Source organism: Apis laboriosa, unplaced genomic scaffold (genome assembly GCF_014066325.1).
Source record: "Apis laboriosa isolate Shangri-la unplaced genomic scaffold, ASM1406632v1 scaffold104_cov149, whole genome shotgun sequence".
NCBI lineage: Eukaryota > Metazoa > Arthropoda > Insecta > Hymenoptera > Apidae > Apis > Apis laboriosa.
Window position 1 is genome coordinate 2,733,171 of NW_025220694.1, and position 6,864 is coordinate 2,740,034.

General features: G+C 17.4%; 1 pseudogene; it reads left to right on the top strand.

The window, feature by feature from the left end:
• The first annotated feature begins 6,472 nt into the window (after nucleotides 1–6,472).
• Nucleotides 6,473–6,589, top strand: LOC122717639 (annotated as a pseudogene).
• The last annotated feature ends 275 nt before the right edge of the window (nucleotides 6,590–6,864 follow it).

Here is a 6,864-nt window from a genome sequence, read left to right on the forward strand (position 1 = left end):
ATATATATATATATATATATATATATATATATATATATATATATATATTTATATAGTATGTATGTATATATAGTATGTATATAGTATGTATGTATATAGTATGTATATAGTATGTATATAGTATGTATATAGTATGTATATAGTAATGTATATTTAAAGTTTCTTTTTTATATAATTATTATATAAAATTTTATATATATATATATATATTTGAAAATGAAAAATAAAATAAAAAAAATTTAGATAAATTTACAAATTTACATTTTGACTTTTATTTATTATTTTATCATAATTACAAATACTTTTGAAATTTAAGTGTAACATGCATATTTTTATTGTTGACAGTTTTATTTAGAAAAAATATTCATGAATTGCTTTACTTATGCTTTACTCTGTATAATTCATGTCTTATGTTTGTATAAATCATGTCATCTTAAATATAATTAAATACGAAAATAACAAACACAAAATATCTATCAATCTAATAAATATATAAAAATAAATAAATATAAATAGACTATACATTTTTGTAATATACTATTTTTTTTTAAGAAAAAAAAATAATTTAATAACTATAAATTGCATATGAATATATAAAAGAAAGAGAAGAAGAATATATTAAATAATAACAATAGATAGACAACAAGAATATATTAAATAATAAAAAGATTACTAACTTAAACTACTAATTGATCTTCTTTATTCATTATTAACACGTCATTTATTCATCTTTATTCTTCATTTTTTTTATATTTTTTTTCTATCTTTTTCCTATTATCTATTTTTTCTCTTTTTTTTCATTATATTTAATCAGGTCTCTTTTTTCTCTCTTTTATTCTTCCTTTTCTTCCCATTTTTTCTTTTAAGCAATTAAAATATTAAATGATTACAGATATATAAAATTATTTTGAAAAAAAAATTCTTTTATATAAACAATTTCTATCCAATTTTAATTTCCTTTTCATTTTATTAATATCAAAGTTATGAAATTGTTTTAAGATCCTAGTTTTACCCCAGTTTCTTTTACTTTTATCTAGTTTACCTGATGTTGGAAAGATTAATCGTAGCGGATATGTAGTTCGTGCTTCTTTTTACTTTCTTCTTCTCTGATTCCATTTTTCAAGAGAAATTTAAAACGATCGACCGCAAAAAAGAAATAGAAATAATTTCCAGTCAGATATTTATAACGAAGAGATTAAAACGAAGAAATAGTTCGTATTTATCTTGTAATTATTTTGCACTTGAATAGAGATGAAAACAAATGTCAGTTTTGTATTTGTGTATATTAATATTGATGATATGAAAAGTTTTTTCTTTCAAATATAATTTCTTTAGGATTTATTCATTAAGATTTTGATCGTATAAAAATATTATTTATATTAAATGTTTCAAATATCGTGATACAAAGTAATAATTCTGCATAAATATATATAGGTATGTACAATATGTAGAATATTTGTGATTTAATATGCAAAAAAAAAAAATAATCGAAATGAATTTTTTTCATTTAATATTCCGTACTTGAAAAAATAAATTTAAAAATTTGTATTTAGGTAATATAAAAAATATTACATATAATATATGTATATATTATAAAGATTTTTTATATCATAGTGATGTGTTATATCATGTGATATATCATGTGATGATTAAATCACGAACTTTTTAAGAAAAATTTTGTGTGAAAAAAATTTTTTTCAAATATTCAACTTTTCTTTTATATGTATTCAGTATGAATGTTCCTATCAGTATGCATAGCCATTTTGGATTTCGTCAAATTTTATTTCATAATTACTTTTCACTTATCAAGAAATTATATTTAGTACAAAAAATTTCGATTTTTAGATTAGTGCCGCATTGAATATGTTAAAAGAATGGTTCAAAAAATGAAATTTTTTCTTTCTGCTTGTTTTTACATTATTAAATTACATTATAATTAATGTTTTTTAGAATAATCTTGATAATATTTTATGTAGATCGCTAAATTTAATTATTCGATTATTATGCAGTTATATTAAATTTAAAGAATATACCAATGATAATAAGAAATTCATTTAAAAATAAATATCGTTCGGCATTCGAACATTTTAAAATTAAATATAAAATTCATTATAAAAAATATTGTACATAAAAAATTTAGTTCATAAATAGAATTATACAATGCCGTTAACATTTCAAATATTCGTTATATTAACATATTATAAACAGATACGATAAAATCTAAAATTATTTAGATTTTATTTAGAGTTTATTTAAATTAATATTTAATATTAGCTAAAAGAATAAAATTATTGAGATAAAATTAAAATTTTTGAGATAAGTTCAATTTTGAGAAATATTATATCAAAAGTATACTAAAATGAAATTTTTAAAAATTTAAAAAATTAAAATTACGTTATTTATAATCTGTATTATTCATTTTCTCCAGAAAATGTTCAAAAAGATAAATAATTTATAAAAAAAATAGTTATGAAAATATAGAACTCGATTTATCGAAAAAAAAAATTAAATGTTATTTTTATATATTATGAAATTTCTTTACACATATACTATATATATATATGTTATATAATTTTATATATTATACATATGTACGTGTATGTTATTATATATATTATTATATACAAGTTATATCTATAATTTTATATATTGTAATGTATCAAAAATATTCTCTTGAGTAATTTTCAGATTTTAACTGTTGTTCATTTTTTATTAAAAAATTATTAATAAAAAAATTTTACATAGTACATCGATAGATAGAAAATTAAATAAAATAGGATATGGCAAAAATAATCAACAAGTATGAGGATTTTAATCAATATTTAATACAAAATATTCATTATTTTAAACAAAAACGATCTATACATTCATGAAAATCGTAATTTTTCTTAAAAATTCTGCCAGATAATTTATGAAATGTTATAAGAGAAATACTCTTGTGTTTCTTCACAAATTTTCTGTTTTTATTTATATTATCGATATTGTTTATATTTAATAATACGATTAATATTTAATAATATGAGCAGAAACAATAGTTTCAAAACATCCAATTTAATGAACGAATGTCTTTTTAAATGGATTTTTAAATTTATTTTTTTCGAAAATAAAGTCTTAAATGGAAAAATTCCTTTTTTTTTGACATTTATATGTAGAATTATTGCAAGCTAGTTTGCCAACAATTTTTGAAACAGTCTATATAAATGTCCTCTTATAAATTATTAAATAATTAACAATAAAATATAACGAAAAAAATTTATCAAATTCTATTTGCAATAAAGTCCTAAATAATATCGTAATAAAAAATTCATAATATATCAGACAATTTAAAAGAATATATACAAATTAAATAATATACAGATTATTATTTACGTCTACAAATTCATTCAAACATTTCGAACATTCATTGAAACATTTTGTCAACTTAATAATATATTAATTGATAATATTAAATTAGCATTGATATAAACATTAAAGTGAAACAAAACTTAACGGCAAAATTTTTTTTTTACTATTCTAATGATGAACAAAAGTTATCTTTATATATAAGATGTAAATATATATTTATAAATATATATTGTTAAATTTTTGATCAATAAATTTTTTAAGAATAATTGCCATGAATAATTTAAAAATTATTATTTTGATTTTTTTTACTTTTATTGAGTAATTTATGATAATTTAATTCTTGTTTTCAGCAAATAATTTTTTATTAAAAAAATTTTAATTAAATCATTTGATCATTTGATCATTAAATCAATGTCATTTGATATAAATTAAATTTTTAATTTCATAATTTTTAATATTCTGAATGTTTTTCAGAATATTATTTTATATGTTCATTTTAAAATATTGATAAATTTATAATATAAAACTAAGAATATTATATTAATAATAAAACTAAGAATTCAAAAATCAAGAAATATGTTTAAAATTATACTTAAAAAAAGATATCGAACAATTATTAAAAATATAATTATAAATTAAAAATATTTCCAAATTAATTATTGAAAATATTTGAAAAAAATTATTAATTTTTTATAAATTATTAAATTTTTATTATTAAATTTATTAATTTTTATAAATTTTTTATTTAAAATTATTTTAATTTAAAATAAAAATGATAATACTTTAAATAAATATTATTATAAATAAAAGTACGATATTTTGCTTTTATCATATGTTTTTTTATTTAAAATTTTCTTTAATAACAAAATTTCACAATATTTCAGTATAATTTTATATATATATAAAATATATATAAACTTATATATAAACTTATCTATTATGTCCATTAATTATGGGCATAATTACATAATTCTGTTTCTATTGAAGATAAAAAAAAAATTGTAAAGGAAAATTATTATTTAACAAATTGTACAATCGCATAATACGATTTTTTTAAGAAGTGCACAATGGTGCAAGTCAAAAGTGTAATTGCAAAATATAATTATATATTTTTTTTTTAATGAATGATCTTTTCTTGAATTTATTCCACATATTATTATAAATTAAATAATTATAATTAAAATAAAAACATATTAAAATAAAATACCAAAAAAATTAATATTTCGTGAAATATTTTAAATGAAATAACTCGTTATGAGTTACAGTTTGATTTCATTTAAACTGTTTCAAATGAAATTTATATATCAAAAAAAAAAATTATCATTTATTTATTGATTCTTTATATTTCATATTTTTAAAAATTTTAAAGTGATCTTAAGTTTTCTTTTAATAGAACCATATAGATAATTTTTTGATAACATTTGATTACATTGTAACTTTTAGAAAGACGAATTGACGTTCCCGACGTCATTATTACATAATGTTCCATTGATCGTAAATTTCAAAATGAAAAAAATTAATGCAGAATAATTTATTTATTTATTTTTTAACTTTTTTTTTTAATTTTTTTTTTACTTTATTTTTTAATTTTTATTTTTTATTTCTATCCAAAATAATGTAGATACTAAGCAAATAGCTTCTTATGTACAAACATTCATTATATAGATCTGTTATATAGATCATATTCAATCATAATAACTCATTATTTTACTAATTTTAAATATATTTTTTTTATATAAAAATATATATAAAATAAATTTAAGTAAACATAATTTTATTTATGCAAGAAAGTATAGTAATTGTAATTGAAAATTAAAGTATAAAGAAAAATATTAAGTATTAAGAAAAATAAAGTAATAATAATTGAAAATTGAATAAGATTTTGGTTAAATTAAGAATTATTTTATAATTATATTATAATTATGATAAATATTTGATATATTATAATTATAATAAATCATATTGCATACATTTTATCATTTTTTTTTCTGGCTATTTGTAATGTACTATTTACCTTATGATTACTGACATTTTTTATTTAATACAATTTTTTTATTTAATAACAAAGGAAGAAAGCAATAAAATTTTAAAAATTCTCAATTAGTTATTATATTACAAGTAAGTCTGATTATCAATATTATAATAATTTTCAGTCAAATTTTTAGTTAAATTATTAAATTTTATTAATGAGATATTAAATAATAAGTATTATTGTTCAAAAAGATAAAAATAAAAATTAGAAGGAAAAAAAATATTTATTTGTATAAGAAATGTTTTTATAAAATTTTTAAATACAATGAAATTTGCATTAACTGATGCGGAAGATTTCGATTATGTGTCTTCTATTTATTAAAAGATACATTTGAGCATAAAAACTCTCGAAAATTGCAATCAGAAGTTATTTTCCGTTAAAAAATATAGCAATGAATGAATAATCAAAATACAATTTGAATGATTTTCTCAATGCAAGATTTATTAACAAAAGACAATTATGATTTTAGTAACTTTCAAATGTAACCGTATAATTAAAATAATTTTATATATTTGTTCTTCGAACTTCTGTGTCTATGAATAATTATATTTGTAATAGATTTCTCTCCATAATTTTTTGATATTGAATAAAATTTTTATATTTGATGATAAAATTTTTATTTTTATTTTTATGATAATTTTATAATAATTTTAGAATTTTTATTTTTTTATGATAAACAATATTAAATAAAAAGAATTATATATAGAAAAAATTAAATATAGAATTATTAAATATAATTCTATAATTAATTTTATAATAAATTTATACAATTGTAACTAGATACTTAAAATATAAAAATTAATTAAAATGTAATCTAAAGGAAAAAAATTGACTTCTTCTTATTTTCTACGAGATTTCGATTAACCGATAGATATAGATTTATACGGAATGATTATTCCTCATTTCAGATGGTCACCAAAGTCCTATTATATTTCCATATTGAATTTTAGGGTCTTCATTAAAAAACATAATCATGTAATGTTATTTGTTACACTTTAATTAGTATATTTGATTAATTATTTATAAATTTTCCCATTATCGTTTTAAAATCAATTTTATTATGCGTATTTCGAAAAAAGAACTAATAATTCTCAAGCCAACGACCATATCACGTAGGAACTACTGGTTCTCATTTGATCACCAAAGTCAAGCTACGTCGAGCACAGTTAGTACTTGGAGGGTGTCGCTTGGGAATACCGTGTATTGTTGATATTTTTTTTTTTTCTTTTTTATCTTACAACATATTTTATCGGTATGTATTAACTGTTACCAATTTGTGCATTATTTTCTAATTTTTGTCCGTATAAAATACTCTCTTGTTTTTAAGCATTTACAGTTGATATTGATTTTTTTGAGCAGATAATGTCTAAATATCGATTTATTTCACGATTTGCTGTACATAAGACGTACTATTATGTGTGACAGTATATATATACTTGTAAGTATCATCGAAATCGGAAGACTAAAATCTATTTGAGATCTTTAAA